This window comes from Schistocerca nitens, chromosome 7 (assembly GCF_023898315.1).
Source record: "Schistocerca nitens isolate TAMUIC-IGC-003100 chromosome 7, iqSchNite1.1, whole genome shotgun sequence".
Taxonomy (NCBI): domain Eukaryota; kingdom Metazoa; phylum Arthropoda; class Insecta; order Orthoptera; family Acrididae; genus Schistocerca; species Schistocerca nitens.
Genome location: NC_064620.1, coordinates 18,525,377 through 18,545,768, shown reverse-complemented (window position 1 = coordinate 18,545,768; position 20,392 = coordinate 18,525,377). Strand labels below are relative to the sequence as shown.

At 42.1% G+C, this 20,392-nt stretch overlaps 1 pseudogene; it reads left to right on the top strand.

Annotated features, from left to right (window-relative positions):
• Window positions 1-8,941: 8,941 nt before the first annotated feature.
• LOC126197382 (5S ribosomal RNA) lies at window positions 8,942-9,059 on the top strand (annotated as a pseudogene).
• Window positions 9,060-20,392: the final 11,333 nt, after the last annotated feature.

Below are 20,392 nucleotides of genomic sequence, written 5' to 3'. Positions count from 1 at the left end.
ATATATATATATATATATATATGGGGCCGGGGCCAACAATGTTAATGAGGCAAATAGAATACTGCAAAATGTAGCGCACGGAACGCCAACAGCTATGACCAAGCTAAACTGGATGTGAGATGATTTAATCGCAGTGTTGTAATTCGGCATTGTAGCGTATTCTCCAGCCTTCTTCCTCCCTTACTGGCCCCTATATATATAGTGGGGCCAATAAGGGAGGAAAAAGGCTGGAGAATACGCTACAATGCCGAATTACAAGAGTTAACACTAAATAGGGACATAGCAAAATTTGTGGAATCACAACGAATACGATGGCTAGGAGAGAATGGCAGAGGATAGAGTACCAAAGAAAGAAAATGATGAAAGGCGTGATCCATTCAGGTAGAAAGACCTCAAGAAGATGGATTGACGACATCATAACGGATCACACCAGGATGGGAGTCCGGGGGTGGAAAAGAGCAGCAAATAACCGAGAAGTGTGACCAAGGGCTGTAGCGCTACTGAAACCTTATAAAATTTAAAATTCAATTTTACAGAGATCAATTAAAAGACAAATACATTTTGTAACGGACCGTTCATCGAGCTAAGAGCTACTATAAGGGAAAAACACATAATTTTTAAAACATTTACCGTATAATTATTCTTTTATGATTATATTTATTATATTCTATTAATATATGCAGTGTCCTCTTAAATGAGGAAGGGATCGTAGTTTGGAGCGGGTGTTCATATTGGCAAGTGTCTCGTCTTTATTAACACTCATATTGCCTGCTCTAAGTCTATTAATATTAACAATTTCTTTTCTTGTAAGCTCCGAGTTGAGAAACTAAGTATGCTATTGCTGTACAGCCCAGTCCCAAGTGCCTTTGATGTTAATAGCGAAATTCGCTTGTCCATCACGTTTTTGCTTTGTTGGCGTGTGCTACGAATGTCACAGCATAGGAGGCATAGTTCAGCCTGTATTAAAGTAGGAGCCAGTTGGGCTGCGCTTTCACTGCCCATAACTGTGGCGCCGTATCCACTGTAGATGCTTTCATTGATGCAGTTCTATTGATATTTCTCAATTCTCAGTACATCGTGTCCCAATGGATTTACTGTTTTATTTTCGGCTGCCGTCGTAAGAAGATATAGCGCACTCGCCGAATCTGTACATTTTAGGACTTGGCCAATTTATAAGTTGAATGTATTAAGAATAGCTGCCATTTACCACTGTTACCAAGTATGGGGCGTCCCTTTTTTCTGTGGAATAGAATATAATTTGTTGTAACAGTTTCTCTTATGGCTGTTCGCAATAAATACATGGATACATATCAGTGCAACAGATTGAGTTTAAGACGTATATTTTAGAGCAAGTTTTAGAGATAATCATTGCCTGAGATTCCTGTATGTTCATCATTCATTTACAACAGACCTGCTTGAAATTCGAGAAACGGTAACATGTACAACACTTTCATCTGTGTGTGAGAGAATACTCGAAAACAGTGGTCGTCAAACTTTTTCGCTCGCGAGCCTGTAAGTTGGTCCCCAGCCCGCAAGTACTGAACGATAAAAGCCGGTACTATTCGGAACACAACATGTCGACTGATCTCTCTTTTAGACTGCTGTGGCGCTGAGTGACTCCGAAGTTGTGATACTGTAATTACATGACGAAGTGTTGTGCGTGTGAGCAGACGAATAACTGATTAGTAACGCAGTTGTGCTTATATTTACATGCATTATGTAATAATAGACACTATCTCAATGTTCACTAAAACTTCTGAATGTTTTTACTCTTCTACTCATTGACTTCTATTACAGAAGCCTTCATTTAATTTCATATTCCTTGCTACAGATATGCACCGCATTTGAAGATGACGGTATTACGCATACACAAATACATGTTACTTCCGTTTGAAATGTATACCATAGCAGCTGACCTGTACGAGACACTCACACCCGGGAGTTGCCAGTATTGGAAGACAAAAAATATAACATTCCACCTCTCACATTCTCTAACACTGTACTAGTCGCTCTACTTACCCTTCTGCATCTGAGATAAGTGGCCAACTTTACTAAACTCGCCGTCGAATTCTCTAACGTCAAATAAAATTAAACAAATCTTAGAATATTACGTCTCTGTGAGTATTTTTGTTAACTACACCCTTAAGAAGTTCTTGACGTTATATGATGTTTTTAGATTCCATTGTTAGTTGCTAGAAGTATATTATTAAAAATACGCCTGAGAACAGCGGGCCGCGCGTATGTTTGATTCGGGCCGCAGTTCGACGACCAGTGCTCAAACCCATCTGTAGAGGAAAAGGCACATGCACATCTGTCCTTTACCTCTATTTATATAGTAACACCATAATAAGATATAAATACTTTATAACTGAGAGCATTCGGACATTGAACTGTAACAGAAATATATTTTCTGTTATCGAAAACTTTCGTGTAGTTTGAGTTCTACTTCCCGAGTGTGTAGGAAGACGAACGGAAGATAATTCTCGCTCAATGGAATTACCTTATTCCCCTCGCCGTAAACCTTCGTGAGGTAGTTGTTCAAACAAATTTCGGGCTTGCAGCAGGTTGTCGTTCAATACTTCGCACGATATTTCAACTGGGCACCTGCCAGTCATCTTCAGGTGAGCCGTCGCAGACTGGCGAGAACGTCCTCCGTTCCGCAATATATCTTAAAATTCACTTCGTGAGGTATTTCCTAATTGCTGACTGACTCAGTTAACAATAAATCCGATTTCTTTCTCGGAAACTAGACAGAAACTGGAAAGCGATCTGTACAAAACTAACGATTTTTGAGTTATGTCAGCCTCCTATAACACCTAAGAGTTTGTCATTACGATATCATCTCGTAGCGGTAAGGTTATTTAATTACATAGTCAACAACAATGGCACTGTGGAAAGATAATTCAGTTTCTGGATAAAAGGAATTAAACGGGCAGCTGCCACGTCCGTCTCGGCTATGTTTCCCGTTATTCTTCTTCACATAATAAACATAAACATGAAACAATACTGTCAAGTACCTGATAACATAATACTCATGTCGTAATGTCCCGATTTCACGCCATGAGCAGTCAGTTGAACCCAGTAAAGTGGACAGATGCAGCTGCAAATGTGTGCAATTACTACTTCCGGACCTATAGCGCGTGATTCCACTGTCCTAGCAAAAACTGTCTCTCTTCGAGAAAAACAGCAGTTGAAGCTGTTAGGTGATAAATGAAAAACGACGTCAGCCGGCTTCGAACATGAAATATCGAGAGAAAAGGTGACGAACGCAGCTAGAGAGCTGAAGCGCCTCGCAACGGCCGAACAGCAAACTACCTGTGGGCAGCCATGAGCTACGTGTGCTGCCCCCAGCGGGTTTCAGAGGAGGTGTGAAGGACGCAGTGCAGACAGAATACCGATTACTGCTGTCAGACCAGTATAGGAAACAGTCGTGCTTAGCAGTAATATGAGTTGACCATCACGTCAGGCGCACACAGGTGCAGAACAGAAGCATTCCGCTATGTATCGATAGGAGAAGTGTGTGGTTGCCTCAATCAGTAAACTGCGCCCTTAAGAAGGGAGGGCTGGAGGAAAGCGTCGTTGCACGATGAGGCCGTTAACGATGGAGCACTATCAAAGTCGAACGAGTGTGGTGGAAGAAACTGCCGTTAATCTGCTCAAAGGAGCAATCTGTAACGCGGGACTTATTCTATACACATCTAAATCAGGGAGCAGGTATGATCGGCGCTCATGTACATGTACATCTCTCACGAGTAGCTCGTTGTATTGACAAACGCACCTCACTCGAAAGCAGTTTTCAAACACATGTAGACCCCGTTATAAGCGGATTCGTAATACGCGTTATTGCTTACATGCGATATGCAATTTTAGGTTTGAGTCTAGCGCTGCCGTCTGTTAACAGTAGGCCGAAGCAGTAATAATTAGTACGGTTCAACGCTTATCTTCTGTGCTGCTTGTCGGGACGTGAAACATTAGATCAGTTCTGCAGAGCCGTGAAGTTGCACTTGACGGTGTCAGACAAAAGGAAAGAAAGTGTGCCTGTAGAGGGAAAGAAGTGTGTACGAAGGCCGTGTTCATTACAAAGTTAGCAGTTTTGTTTCGCTACGAGAAATGTGAGCATATTGGAGTGCTTTGGGAGTTTGTGAATCCACTGTGAGGACTATTCGTGACAATGCGGGATCAATTCGAAAAACTGCTCATCGTGAACTAATTCACGTTTGACTAGTGACCAAATATCGTTCGGTGGCTAGGGAAAGAATGTTAAGCCATTAGATTGAGCACTGCGACACCCAAGGCTCTAGCTGGAGCTGCTAAGAGCTTGTGTGGAGAACCAACGAAAGAAGAGGAAGATCCAGCACCTTTCTTTGCCAGCTCAGGTTGGTTTGATCGCTTCAGGCATTCAGGTTTCTTGAAATTACTGCAGCCCGTCGCCTTTTGTTTTGTTCTTCAATTTTTATTGCCCCATTACCGTTTTCTAACCGCCTAGCGATTCATCATCAGATGGTACTTTGTTAGTGATTGTCTGCAGCTGTATGGGAGTTCTGTAGCTGTCGCAAGATGTATAAACGAAACATGTAAGCTCTGAATGTGGCGAGAATTATTCACTTTATGAGATCGATTTTTTTTTATTCAGGCATCGTTCTGGCTTTCGCAATATTAAAATGACAGAAGAGGCAGCTGCGGCAGATGAAGATACAAAGCTAGAGCCGAGAAATTTAAAGCGAGGTTTAAAGAAATTGTGACAGAAAAACATCTATACTGCGAAGCAGGTTTTCACCATCGATGAAATGGCTTATTCCTATTGCAGATAAAACAGCACCGGGATTTAAATGATCTACCACTCTCAAAATCCTCGGGCACTAAAGGTTCGTGACGAGAGCAGGCTGGGAGTTCATTGGAGATTGAATAAAACTGGTTGATTTTCAGTGACAGTTTTGTTAACGAATTAAATAGAGAACGAAAACCTACTATGTGAAAGAAAAAATTCCTTTTAAAATTTACCTCCTCGTTGACAATGTTCGCAGCCTCCTACTTCCCATTATCGATTCAGATAAAAACACGTAAGTCATGTTCCTGTCACCGAACGCTACATCTGAACAGCAGCACATGGACCAGGGAGTTATTTCTACATTTAAGACATACTGTCTTCTTAAAACTTTATCCGTTCTCACAAAAACGTGATCCCAATGACGAACTTACATCAAGATTTTCTGACGATAGTATCATGTTATTAGAAACGCATGGACTAACATCACACCAAAGTGTATGAATGGCGTATGGCGGAAACTGTGGCCCGATGATGTGTCAGTGCTAGGAGATGAAGTGATCAGTGATGTCACAGCTGCAACGAGAGATACTACGGACAGAGTACGTCATATTGGATTCACTGATGTCGATGAAGAGAAAGTGTGTGACTTCCTAAACACTCATTGCAAGGATATGAGAAGTAAAGATATGAATGTTTTCAGTGAGAAAAAGAAAAGCGAAGTCGAGAAAGTGCAGCCTATTAGAAAGCTGGCAGCGAAGAAACTGACAGAGGTCTTCAGGACGATCAACGCTGCAATAACAGTTTTTGTAAGAAACTGATTCTGAAGAAGCAGCGAGTGCAGTGCTGAAGTGAGAAGTTAAACATTCTCTTAAATGTTACAGAAAGTTGTATAATCAGCTGGCAAAGAAGACTACACAGCCGACAATTAAACATTTCTTTGCGAAACAGAATGGCATTTCAATTGAATGTCAAGTGCCTAGCGAGAACACTTCAGATAGCAAGGATCTGCATATAAGGAAATCCGTCACGGAAACTGAACTGTCTTTAGCATTATATTCCTCCGATGTAGATAGTCCAGAGGCAAGTTGGCATGTCAAGTACTAATGAACTCTGCAAGAATAAACCAAGTAACCATTAAAACTCCTTCCTCAATACTCCACATCGTGTAAGTCTTTAGGAGTCCTATAAGAAGCGATCAGAAACGGGATCCGCATTCGAGGAGCGTTCTGTCAACACCATTGTGCTTGCATGTCTCTCTCGCGTAGGAATTATGAGAATAAAATAAGATCCAGGGCACATGTAGAGACGTATAGATAGTCATTTTTCCCTTGCTCCTTGCTTCCCACAAGTATTGGGAAGCAAGGAGCAAGGGAAAAATGACTATACGACTTTCTTTGTTACGTAGTTTAAGGTCTCGGTGTGTTACTAATTACCAGTTAACCATTTTTGTGATTTTTGATTCTTTGCTTCGTAGTTAACCTCAAGACAATAACATTTTAGTTGCTGCAACACTAGAAAATGAGCATATAACCTAATAATTAAGTCATGTAAAATATAAGTCGAGGAACATAATAAAAATGTTCATTTTCTTATATAATGACAATAGTGTTTCAGCTAGTAATGGTACTTAATTGAGGATTCATATTTTATGTTTGTAGAAACTCTCAACTGGCTTCTTCATGACATATTGCGATACTCCACATAACTTTCGTATCACTAACATCGTTGCTGTTTGTTTTGCATACAAGAATAACCATTATTTAACCAAATATAATTCATGTACTTGCTTGAAGCAACTTCAGCACTTTTAATCTGTCCTATCTTGTAAAGATTTATTGGCTTTTTGTTCTTCTGAATTAGAAACCATGGAACTGCCTGGCTTATGGATTAACACTATACTATAACCTTGCCGCAAACCTAACTCTTTGTATATATTATCCGTACGTACGCATCGTTCTCCTCCACACGCACTGCCAATAATGTTCCAGATAATCGTTAGTGAAATTAATAATTAGCAGTTAAATGATAACTCTTATTATAATGCCTTATATACTATGAAATATTGAATAAATAAGTATGGCAATGTGATGAATTTCATCACAGGGAGTTAGGTTCCGCGGAATCAACGCTCATATCACATAACTCGAGAAACATTTTATGTGTAAAATATCGGGTTACGTTCTCGTTTAAGCACACATCAATTTGAAAATAGTTGAGTTTCTTATTATTTTGTACCAAAAAACTATTATCGTCTTTGTAAAACGTATTTTAATGTAAAATTTATACATTTAAAAATATAACACTGAAACAGAATAATGGACGAACATCATTTTCATTAAGGCAGTCTATATCCTGAAAAGCCTCTACATTATGTACATGGGAAGAATTTATGCTAAAACAGTTCACATGCAAATGATAAATAATTAAAAATTTAATTAATACTTACATGCAAAGTGTTATTACAGATAGATCTAGCTGAGAAGGGATTTGCATGTTGGTTGGTTGACTTGGGGAAGGAGACCGAACTGTGAGGTCATCGTTCCCGACGGATTAGGGAAGGATGGGGAAGGAAGTCGACTGTGCCCTTTCAAAGGAACCATCCCTGCATTTGCCTGAAGCGATTTAGGGAAATCACGGAAAACCTATACCAGGATGGCCGTACTCGTGTTTGAACCGTCGTCCTCCAGAATGCGAGACCAGTGTGCTAACCACTGCGTCACCTGGCTCTGTTTGGATGCTGTCTAGAATGGTTATATACAGGAGGTTTCACAATTCATGTTACACATTTCTAGAGGTTGTAGAGACGACTTAATAGATCAAGTCTTTCGTGGGAACTCACGTCCGGGAACAGTATCCAACGACGATACAATGCGTCGAAGTTATAGGCGCCGGCGCCTGTAAATTTATGTATATACAGTGTGATTCCGTGATGATATTACAAACTTTGGGGATGATGTGCCAGTTTTGGGTAAGGGTCCCTGTACCGGAAACGGACGAGTCGAAAGTTACAAGCGACAATCGTTCTGATACCCCTGACAGTGGAATACATGTAGCGGTACTGTTGTTGCTCAGATTGTAGGGCTGGCTGCTTTCAGAAGTGGTAGTATGGATCAAAACAAGAACAAATGTCTGCTAAACACAGGCTCCAAAACGCATACCTTAAGGGATATGAGCACTTGTTCAATAGAGGGACGTGTTTCACACTAGCGAAGATGAACAAGTGCTGACAGCTCCTCAGTACCCATGTTAGAGCCCATGTTTATTGGACAATTTTCTCTTGCCTTAGTCCATACTACCACCTCAAAGTTGCACGCCCTACATTCCTAGCAACAACAGTACCGGTACATGTAGTCAACTGTCAGAGGTATCGCAATGATTTCGCCTTGTGACTTCCGACTTGTTCGATTCCGGTCAGGAACCCTTACATCAAATTGATACCTTTATCGCTCTCCATCATCTTTGGAAGTCTGCAACATCATCACGGAATCACCTTTTATATTACATACATTTACAGGCGACGGTCTGTAGCATCGATGGATGATGTTTCCAGACATGGATTCCTATGTAAGACTTGATCTACTAAGTTCCCTCTACAACCTCTAGAAGGGTGTAACATGAATTGTGGGACGTATATCGTAACTGACGACATATTAAATGTAGTGTTTCTAAGTGTAAAGTGTTGGCCTCGTATCGAATAGACGTTACATATAGCTAGTACAAATGTAATATTCACAACACAACAGTGTTGAATTTTCAAAACTGGTTCAAATGGCTCTGAGCGCTATGGGACTTAACTTCTAAGGTCATCAGTCCCCTAGAACTTAGAACTACTTAAACCTAACTAACCTAAGGACATCACACACATCCATGCCCGAGGCAGGATTCGAACCTGCGACCGTAGCGGTCGGGCGGTTCCAGGCTGTAGCGCCTAGAACCGCTCGGCCATCCTGGCCGGCTGTTGAATCTTCTTTGTATTTAAGGAAGGAAACTATTACACAAATTTTGTAACTAAACAGCACAGGGTGGATGGAGTAATGTGGCGGAGAATCCACCAGGTTTTCTTTTATCCGTCCTGGCAGTATCTATAAGTGAAAGCTAAATCAGTCTGGTCATTCGGCAACAAACTCGTGCTCTTCATATTTACCTTTTTTTTCCCATTGCGTTACATATCACGCCAACGACCTTGCCGCAGTCGTAACACCGGTTCCCGTCAGATCACCAAAGTTAAGCGCTGTCGGGCTGGGCTAGCGCCTGGATGGGTGACCATCCGGTCAGCCGAGTGCTGTTGGCAAGCGGGGTGCACTCAGCCCTTGTGAGGCAAACTGAGGAGCTACTTGATTGAGAAATAGCAGCTCCGGTCTCGGAAACTGACATACTGCCGGGAGAGCGGTGTGCTGACCACATGCCCCTCCATATCTGGATCCAGTGACGCCTGTGGGCTGAGGATGACACGGCGGCTGGTCGGTGCCGTTGGGCCTTCATGGCCTGTTCCGGAGGAGTTTAGTTTAGTTACATATCATGCCCTGAAAGTGTATTCCTTGTCTGTCTTGAGAGTAGTATTTCGACATGTTCAGTACGTCATGTTTCTGGTTGGTTTCCAAACAATGGTGGACGAAATAGTGTGTGTTTTCTGAAATTTCCAGTATTCCCATCAGTTTAGTGTATATAGATCTTCCTGCATTTCCTATTTAGTACGTGCCACACTACTGGAAAGCGATTTTATACCGCTTACTTTTATTCACGGTCCGCCCCCATAGCTGAGCGAACAGTGCGACTGTCTCCCATATGGGAGACCCAAGTTTGATTCCCGGTACTGCCACTGATTTTTCCTCTGTGGGTAGAGTGATACTCGGTGCACTCAGCATTGTTGGGCCAACTGTGGAGCTGCTCGACCGACTGGTAGTGGTTCGAAGGTGAAGAGGCCATGGAAGCGGTGTGCCGTCCATATGCACCGTCACGCCGCATTCAGCGGCGCCAGGGGCAGAGGGTAACACGCCGGTCGGTCGGGCCACAACGCGGAACTTCATCTTTCCTTCCGTGGGGTATTAACTGTCCTTATGCTGGTTCTTACCTACTGCCCTGTAGTCTAATAATAAATGTAATTATTTACTTTCAAGATGTTGCCTATTCCGGTTGACAATTTGCCGAAAATAGAAGCACATATCTCTCCTTGTCCTGAATATAGGAAGTAGTTGAGGGATGTAATAGTCTCATTTACTTCCTTTTCTTTTTCCGGAACTTGCCGTCAATTACTCGATGATGGACGTATATGAGTTCCTTAAAGTGGAATGCATAATATGATGTCTATGAAGAAATGAATGCAGTGAATTATCTAGAATCTATGAATGAGTGTATTTGAAACATATGGATCCCTTCTTGGGTATTATACTACAGTCTAGGAAGTTGATGGTCATGCAACATACACTCCTGGAAATTGAAATAAGAACACCGTGAATTCATTGTCCCAGGAAGGGGAAACTTTATTGACACATTCCTGGGGTCAGATACATCACATGATCACACTGACAGAACCACAGGCACATAGACACAGGCAACAGAGCATGCACAATGTCGGCACTAGTACAGTGTATATCCACCTTTCGCAGCAATGCAGGCTGCTATTCTCCCATGGAGACGATCGTAGAGATGCTGGATGTAGTCCTGTGGAACGGCTTGCCATGCCATTTCCACCTGGCGCCTCAGTTGGACCAGCGTTCGTGCTGGACGTGCAGACCGCGTGAGACGACGCTTCATCCAGTCCCAAACATGCTCAATGGGGGACAGATCCGGAGATCTTGCTGGCCAGGGTAGTTGACTTACACCTTCTAGAGCACGTTGGGTGGCACGGGATACATGCGGACGTGCATTGTCCTGTTGGAACAGCACGTTCCCTTGCCGGTCTAGGAATGGTAGAACGATGGGTTCGATGACGGTTTGGATGTACCGTGCACTATTCAGTGTCCCCTCGACGATCACCAGTGGTGTACGGCCAGTGTAGGAGATCGCTCCCCACACCATGATGCCGGGTGTTGGCCCTGTGTGCCTCGGACGTATGCAGTCCTGATTGTGGCGCTCACCTGCACGGCGCCAAACACGCATACGACCATCATTGGCACCAAGGCAGAAGCGACTCTCATCGCTGAAGACGACACGTCTCCATTCGTCCCTCCATTCACGCCTGTCGCGACACCACTGGAGGCGGGCTGCACGATGTTGGGGCGTGAGCGGAAGACGGCCTAACGGTGTGCGGGACCGTAGCCCAGCTTCATGGAGACGGTTGCGAATGGTCCTCGCCGATACCCCAGGAGCAACAGTGTCCCTAATTTGCTGGGAAGTGGCGGTGCGGTCCCCTACGGCACTGCGTAGGATCCTACGGTCTTGGCGTGCATCCGTGCGTCGCTGCGGTCCGGTCCTAGGTCGACGGGCACGTGCACCTTCCGCCGACCACTGGCGACAACATCGATGTACTGTGGAGACCTCACGCCCCACGTGTTGAGCAATTCGGCGGTACGTCCACCCGGCCTCCCACATGCCCACTATACGCCCTCGCTCAAAGTCCGTCAACTGCACATACGGTTCACGTCCACGCTGTCGCGGCATGCTACCAGTGTTAAAGACTGCGATGGAGCTCCGTATGCCACGGCAAACTGGCTGACACTGACGGCGGCGGTGCACAAATGCTGCGCAGCTAGCTCCATTCGACGGCCAACACCGCGGTTCCTGGTGTGTCCCCTGTGCCGTGCGTGTGATCATTGCTTGTACAGCCCTCTCGCAGTGTCCGGAGCAAGTATGGTGGGGCTGACACACCGGTGTCAATGTGTTCTTTTTTCCATTTCCAGGAGTGTATTTCCATACTGAACTGTATGGTTTAATGTTGCTTGGTAACTTTTTGTATGAATTTATGGAGGCACCTGGTTCAAGCAACAGACATTGTCCATATAATTCCTGCCATTCACTCCCTTTTTTAACTTCTTTTGCGTAATCCTTCTGTTTTGTATGCCTTCTTAGCTAGTACTGCGGTTGTGTATTGTAATTTTATCTGCACATTTCTGATAACAGCGGGGATAGTGAATGTTACTGCAATAAATAATCTAAGTTAAACTAACTTACGCTAAGGACAACACACACACACGCATGGCCGAGGGAGGCCTCGAACCTCCGCCGGGGGCAGCCGCGAGGACCGTGACAAGGTGCCTCAGACCGCACTGCTACCCCGCGCAGCAATAAATAAATAATACCAGATGTCCGTAGTGTGCAATGACAAATGTGTTTGCAACCTTATCTACTACTTATAATATCATACATATCTCAAATTATGAAGCAATACCTTTGTTATACTTTGAAAGATCCTCGTATATTTCAGATCACAACATAACGTTGGTCGTTGTTAATATTTTAATTCATAATACTCTTGAATACATGAACAGCATCTTTGGAAGAGTCTTACTAGAAAATAAGTGCAACAGGAGAACATGACTTAAAATATCCGACCATCTCACCGAATAGAAAATGTAGTCCATCAACAAAGGAGGTGGCTTACAAAACACTCGTTCGACCTATACTTTATTGCTCATCAGTGTGGGATCCGTACCATGTCGGGTTGACGGAGGAGATAGAGAAGATCCAAAGAAGAGCGGCGCGTTTCGTCACAGGGTTATTTGGTAAGCCTGATAGCGTTACGGAGATGTTTAGCAAACTCAAGTGGCAGACTCTGCAAGAGAGGCGCTCTGCATCGCGGTGTAGCTTGCTCGCCAGGTTTCGAGAGGGTGTGTTTCTGTATGAGGTATCGAATATATTGCTTCCCCCTACTTATACCTCCCGAGGAGATCACGAATGTAAAATTAGAGAGATTAGAGCGCGCACGGAGGCTTTCAGACAGTCGTTCTTCCCGCGAACCATACGCGACTGGAACAGGAAAGGGAGGTAATGACAGTGGCATGTAAAGTGCCCTCCGCCACACACCGTTGGGTGGCTTGCGGAGTATAAATGTAGATGTAGATGTAGATGCGCCGTTCGTAAAATTTGCTATACGAGTAGGTGCAGAAACAAAGTGAAAGATTTAAATAAGAGTTTTTTTGTCGGTACGAGTCCCACTAATACTCATCGCTGAATCTTCTTCACAGGTATAGCAGGAGACTTCCCTTACAGATGACTGTCAGAAGTGCCCTCCTAGACCCCTAGAAGCCACAAGCACAGTTTTTTTGGTCGTACTGTGGCCAAGAAACAACTGACCACAAAAAGTAATGAGTTGTTGTTATACAAAATTGCAGAAATAACTTGACTGTAGGGCTAGAGAGCAATGGAAGAGGGGTTTACAGAATGATATACCATGCTACAGGATCATCATTAGCGTCGTCCTCATCAGATACCACACATGTACCACAGAGAGTACACCTCCTCCCAAATCTTCCGTTGGAGAATTCATCTACGCATATCCGTACGGCTCTTGCATATTTCCCTTTGGTCAATTTCTTGGTGTTTTCTTATCTCTTAGAATCAAGCGAACACCTTCTAGGATCCATCGACCATTAATTTGCTTTATTATGTCTCTAGCCTACTCACACTTCATTTTCGTTATGATCACAATTACATCTTCTACTCCAGTATGTTCCCTGACTTTTCGTTTGTTTTCTTGTCTGGCTTGGTAAATCGTTATATGTATCTTTCATTCCTCGCTGAGCAACACTATTTTAATGCTTTCTGCATGCCTCACCGACTGTAAACTTCCCGTTTCAGAAACTTTGTATTGAAAACTTTATGTATCTTAGCAGGCCCTATTTTCTCTTACTCTGCCGTTATACTACGCAAAACAGTCTCACTCCGCAGTTCCGCGTCTCAAGCCTCGCATAGTGTAAACGTAGTCCCCATCGCGAACCATGTTGCGAGGCTGCTTTACGGTGAAAAAGCTATTTGCTTTTTTAGGATCCCGAACAAAAACATTCGTCACAATCGTACGAAAAGTAAGTATGTGTGGAAGGAAATGAGAGTGATCCTTTAGCAGCCAGTATCAGCTTTGAAAACAAGAATAAAAGTTCCGTTGTTATGCGGATGCTGCAAGCATGTGTATGAATCATTTGTTACCAGGAATCGCAGTTGATACTGCCAGCCTTTCTCGAACAGTTGTTGCAACTCTCAGCTACGTTCCGGTTCAATTTTCGGACGGATCAGTGATGCAAAATACTCACAACTTTCTGCAGCGATAGAGATGAAGTTACTGATAATATTTTCGATTTCCCTTACACGATACTGGCATATCCTGCGGAATCATTCCTTTCACTAGCAGTGGCAACCTCGTTTCGTTTTCTTTTTCAAGTATAGCAGTGCCATAGGGCAGACGCGATTGTAGCAGCGAGAGCTACGGCAGAGCGCGCCAGTTGCTTTCATATTCGACACTTAACACGGAATCAAGTTCGCCGTGCGGTTAGAGGCGTATGTCACGGATTGCGCGGCCCCTCCCGCTGGAGGTTTGAGTCCTCTCTCAGACATGGCTGTATGTGTTGTTCTCAGCATAAGTTAGTTTAAGTAGTGTGTAAGTCTAGGGACCGATGACCTCAGCAATTTGGTCCCTTAGGAATTCACACACACACACACACAGAATCAAGTTCATCCTAGTAAAAACTTAAACAGATCACATATTCGAAATGATTCTCGCAGTCATTCAAAATAACGATTCCTTTTTATATACATACATAGGACTTCGGTACATTTATGTGAATACAATATTTCATCAGTCCCACATAATGATTTGATGTGGCGTATTGTGTTTTAAATTATAGCAATGAGTCACGCTATCAACTATATTACTTTTAAATTGTTAGTAACAAACACGTTGTCCAGTTCGGTGACAGTTGTAAAACCTCAGTCACTATTTCTGTTGTGAAACATTAACGAATGTAACTCGGCTGTGAAAGGTTTGCCTTTTTAATCCTAAAATGATCGCGTGAGTTACTTTTACGTTACTGCTAGCGTGGGTGACAGCTATAAGCCACCATTGGTTTTAATGTTATTTTAACAAAGATGAAACAAAATAGGATATATACTTACATAATGATACAGGATTCAATTAGCTTCACACTTGAATGTGCAATATTTATTATAATATCCACAGGTAACATGTTTTAATGAAAGCAAACGGAACTGAAGTTACATTGCAATAAAAATGAATGATACGTGTACTTTATGGACCATACACTGCAATACCTGTACACGAACCTAACTAATACGCCAATTAAACCATATTTCCAAAATTACATTCTGACACACATTTCATTTCAGTCCGCTCTGCCTAAAGGCTTGACACAAACTTCCATGAAATTACCAGGGCAGGTCCCGACGTAACACCCCACTTCATGGCTGATTTGTCCCTTGATCTGCCACACTCGTAACATCCTTCTGTTTTTCCATTTGTTTCCTCTTGCGGACCAGTCTCTTCCACTCGAAGCAGTGAAAGTCACCACGCCTCCTGATTTCCTTTCTATTTGGAGCTTTACAAGTTCCCACACAACATTGGTTACGAATGTAGTTCAATGCCTTATCTTCTTTTTATTCAATTTATAAATGCAGTTATAGCAGCTAACTTTAGTAGACTATAGAACACTACGATAGGCCAATGCCTTGCATTTCGAGCCACATCATTTTTTTGAGACAGCTGGTCAACAAACTCCAAGCCAACTTTTGTCATATCTGTAATATAATCACTAAACACTGCGAAATAAATAATTTAATAGAAACGGAAATGGTAACACCAATAGTCGCATGGGCGGCATTTGTCAACCAGACCACACAATATGGATAAACTACTTTTATCCTCACAAATTATAGCCACTTTCAAACAACGATGGCGAAATACTGACCTTAAAAGTGTAACTAGAGGCTATACAAATTCACCTCTTAGAATAACGATACATACAACATAACATGAAAATCGCTAGGCGACATAATTCACCTTGCTGAAGAATTAACTGTTACACTTCAAACGGCTAGTTGCGTCTATCAGCGTGACCTCGACGCGCGACACTGACCCCCGAGGGTATAGAATCTTATACACTCGTAAGGAGTCATGAATTTTACCGTTTAACTGTTCTTAATAACTCTCCGGTATTAGGACTTGTGAAATAATGAAGGCACGTTACTGATAATACAATTGATAACTTGTAACTGTGTTTCGACCTCTACTGAAGCTATTATAAAAGGCTATTGTTTGGTTTATCCCGATAGTTGGGTGGTTATGGTGTTCGGTTCTCCCCACATATAGGAATTTACAATACAATTCACTGCGCTGCCTACTTGCGTTTCCGTCTTGATAACGGAGTTACATCCACCGAACAAACAATGGTTATATTTAGCGTCAGGAGCAGATAACTTACCGTTGCATTTTCATCTGAAATAAATACTAAATATAAAATATGACGGTCGTCTGTTTATTTCACTTAGTGATTATTGGTGTGTAGCAGAGTAAACATCGACTATTAAATACAGCACTGACAGGATTTTCTCGATTAGTCCAGTCGAAAGCGATCAGATCGTGCGACCTCGGTCCTGTCTGATGGATCAGACCATGACCTTACAGACGTCGACGTCTGCCTGTGTGAAGGCGCACTCAGCTGCCAGAGGAGGCTGCCCCTAGGGAGAAGTCTCCGAAGCACAGGTCAACACCGCTGGTCGGCCAACCTTGTTTTGAAGAACTGCCCCTGGGCGCCGTTCGCCGCAAGTCACAGTACAATCTCCCTTAGTCTAGGCATACCAATAAAGTTTGTTTTTAACAACGTGACTGTCGAAAGAGGAGAAATGCCGTTTTTGGCGAGGCCTGGTAGAACGATACTATTAAAAGAGCATAGAAAGAACAGCTTCTTCGAAATAAACTATGTGATCAAAAGTATCCGGAAACATGGCTGAAAATGACTTACAAGTTTGTGGCGCCCTCCATCGGTAACGCTGGAATTCAGTATGGTATTGGCCCACCCTTAGCCTTGATGACAGCTTCCACTCTCGCAGGCATGTTCAATCAGATGTTGGAAGGGTTCTTGGGGAATGGCAGCCCATTCTTCATGGAGTGCTGCACTGAGGGGAGGTATCGATGTCGGTCGGTGAGGCTTGGCACGTAGTCGGCGGTCGGCGCTGCAAAACATCCCAAAGGTGTTCTATAGGATTCAGGTCAGGACTGTGCAGGGATGTTACTGTCGTGTAACTGCTCCGCCACAGGTTGTACATTATGAACAGGTGCTCGACGTGTTGAAAGATGCAGTCGCCATCCCCGAATTGCTCTTCAATAGTGGGAAGCAAGAAGGTGCTTAAAATATTACTGTATGCCTGAGCGACCATGAAATCCAAGTTTTCTCACCTCCCGCCTAACTGTCATAGTACTTGCAATGGGTCCTGACGCAGTTTGGAATTCCTGTGTGACGGTCTGGATAGTCTATTACACATTACGACCCTCTTCAACTATCGGCGGTCTCTGTCAGTCAACAGACAAGGTCGGCCTGTACGCTTTTGTACTGTACGTGTTCCTTCACGTTTCCACTTCATTATCACATCGGAAACAGTGGAGCTAGGGATGTTTAGGAGTGTGGATATCTCGTGTACAGACGTATGACACAAGTGACATCCAATCAACTGACCACGTGCGAAGTCCGTGAGGTCCGTGGAGCACCCCTTTCTGCATCTCGACTGCTAGTGATACGTGGCCGTTGGGATCCAGCACGGCGTTCCGCATTACCCTCCTGAACCCACCGATACCATATTCTGCTAACAGTGTAACCTCCCCACAATAATATTGAATGATTTTACTTAATAGAAATGGAGCCAAATGTAACCTTCCCGCAAAAATATTAATGACAAAGACAATTAAACAAAATTTAGCAATCTGACTCAAGTACAAGTTCCCATTAAATAATGAACGCTAATCCCATGATAATGAAACTGTAATGATAACCTAAACTCAATTCAACCGAAAAGTCGGTGTTTGCCCTGTGCGAAACGAGAATAAATTTCTTACCTTAGTGAAACTGCATGTCAAAATTCTGCTCTTATTGTTCTCTGTCGCTTGCACGAAAAGCATTGGAAGTACCTTTTGAAAATCTTTGTTAAAAGGAAATGGAAGGAAATTTGAATGATTGTCTCTAAAATTGCTTTTAAATCAAAATTATTATTGGGGGCGATTTTTGAAAGTTAAATTACAATGAGTATTCGTTACATTATCTGATGAGCGCAAAGCTGCATGATTATTTATTTAAATAAATTATACCTCGTCCTGAATCTCGACCATTGCGATGCCGACGCCCGCCGACTGCTCTCCGCTACTGCTAGCAACCGACTCCAAGCACTACTGAGGAGTGACTACTGCAGACTGGCTGACTGCTCGCTACTGCGAGTCGAGCGCAACTGCTCTGGTCAGAGATTCTACAATGTCTCAGCATCGCTGCCACACAACATACGTGTTTCATAACCCTCCACTGGGGGGGCAAAAATTTGGCAGCGATGGTGAGTCATTTGGACTTGCCATCGTAACAAATTTTTCTTTTAATTAATTAACATTTACAAAATATTTAGATGTATCACATGAATTAAATGTTGTGCGCATGCACCGATTACAAAACATTACAGACAAGACAAAATATAAGTACAATGAGTAGAGAGCGTATGTATATACAAGTTATTTGACAAATAACAAAGTGTACACGCACTGTAAGATTCTGTAGCATGTTCAGAACAAAATCATGTTGACAAGTGACATGAGTGCACATGCACTGCAGTGGAGAACATATCAGTAAAAGACGAAATGTATATACAAGAGTAACAAGTGACATAAATCATAAAAGGTATACAGAATGAACACAAATCATATCGAAAATTGAGAAGAGTGCACAGGCACTGTAGTTCAGTTGAAAACATATTCACATAAGTGCACATGCACTGAAAACTTTTGAACATTTTTATAACAAATAAACGCAAGAGTAGAAAAAATCATCAAATCACAAAAAGTATATACAATATAGATGACAAGAGTGCACACATACTGCACTTCAAAACAAATCGAAAATGTCTTTAGTATTTTGACAACAAATGGCAAAAATCATGTCGACAAGTGACACAAGTGTACTCGCACTAGAGTTCAACAAATCGAGAAAAAATGTATAGGCCATGAACATAAATGGTGTTAGTAAAAATTGATTTTCACTATTAGGATAGGAAAGGAAGGATTGCATCATGGTTGTAGCACTTTAGTTTGCACATAGCTGCACTGAAAGTCCATATCTTTCCACAGAATCACAACTAAGTGATACAATCTGCAGTTCCGTTCCCAGAAGTATTTATCAGCGTATCAAGACAGTGAAACGTCGTAGTAGTATTCCATACTATCATTTGGCAGTATACCAGGTACACCAAACAGTGGGACCAGAATAACGTCTTCATCGCTTACGGTGGTGGACAGCATGTCGTGTCAACACCACGCTCTTAAGAGGCACACCAACGTAGAATTAGTGCAAAAACCAAATATAGTGCTCCATGATAATGAGGATGGACAAGACAAATGGATGTTACAATAATTTCAGGTAGTTAGGTCAGAAGGTGAAGGACATTAACTAACACACAAGTCTTGATTAGTGATTACATAAGTAGTTTGCGGTATCCATACTCTAGTCATTGAACATTTCTGTACCATGAATGTAGTATTACAGAAAAATGTTCATTAATTAATTTAAAGACAAGAGTGGTAATCAATCGCCATCAAGTATTGAGTATTACAAAACATTTTTCCTCATTCAAATGACATATTTACAAGTAACTATTAACATTCAGTGGCCTAGCAACTTTCGATTAGTACAAAATATTTATCATCATTCAGTATTAATATGGGAAGTCATCATTGAAAACACTAACAAAACGTTAAGTTACATTAATTATTGGCACTCAGTGGCCAGCAAGTATTGAATAGTATAAAACATTATTCATCATTCAGTATTCTTCATATCATTAAGAAATCATTATTAAAAATCAGTTAATTACAGTCATAGCCTTAATAACCATGGGCATAATAAGTAATTACATTAATTATGGGCACTCAGTGGCCAGCAAGTACTGAATAGTACAAAACATTAGTAGCATTAATAAGCATGGGCATTATAAGTTACATTAATTATGGGCACTCAGTGGCCAGCAAGTATTGAATAGTACAAAACATTAGTAGCATTAATAAGCATGGGCATTATAAGTTACATTAATTATGGGCACTCAGTGGCCAGCAAGTATTGAATAGTACAAAACATTAGTAGCATTAATAAGCATGGGCATAATAAGTACTCTCATTACAATAGATAGTGGCAATTATGTTTTGGTATCATTAAGAAGTCATTATTCAAGTGACATACTATTCAGAGCTGATCAGTGTTATTCAGAATTAACATAAACTAGTGACATTATCTGGGACTGTTAATACATTTTGTTTTTTCTGCTAGCAATGCATTGCTTTGGGTAATTATAAGGGAAAGCAAGAAGAAATAAGAGAAAAAATTGCTTCTAGGTTGTTCCTATAAATGAAAAGATTGTGTAACGTCATTCGTCATGAGTCAGCTGTAGCAAGGTTATCACATTTATAAATGATAGACACAAGTGGGTAAAAAAAAA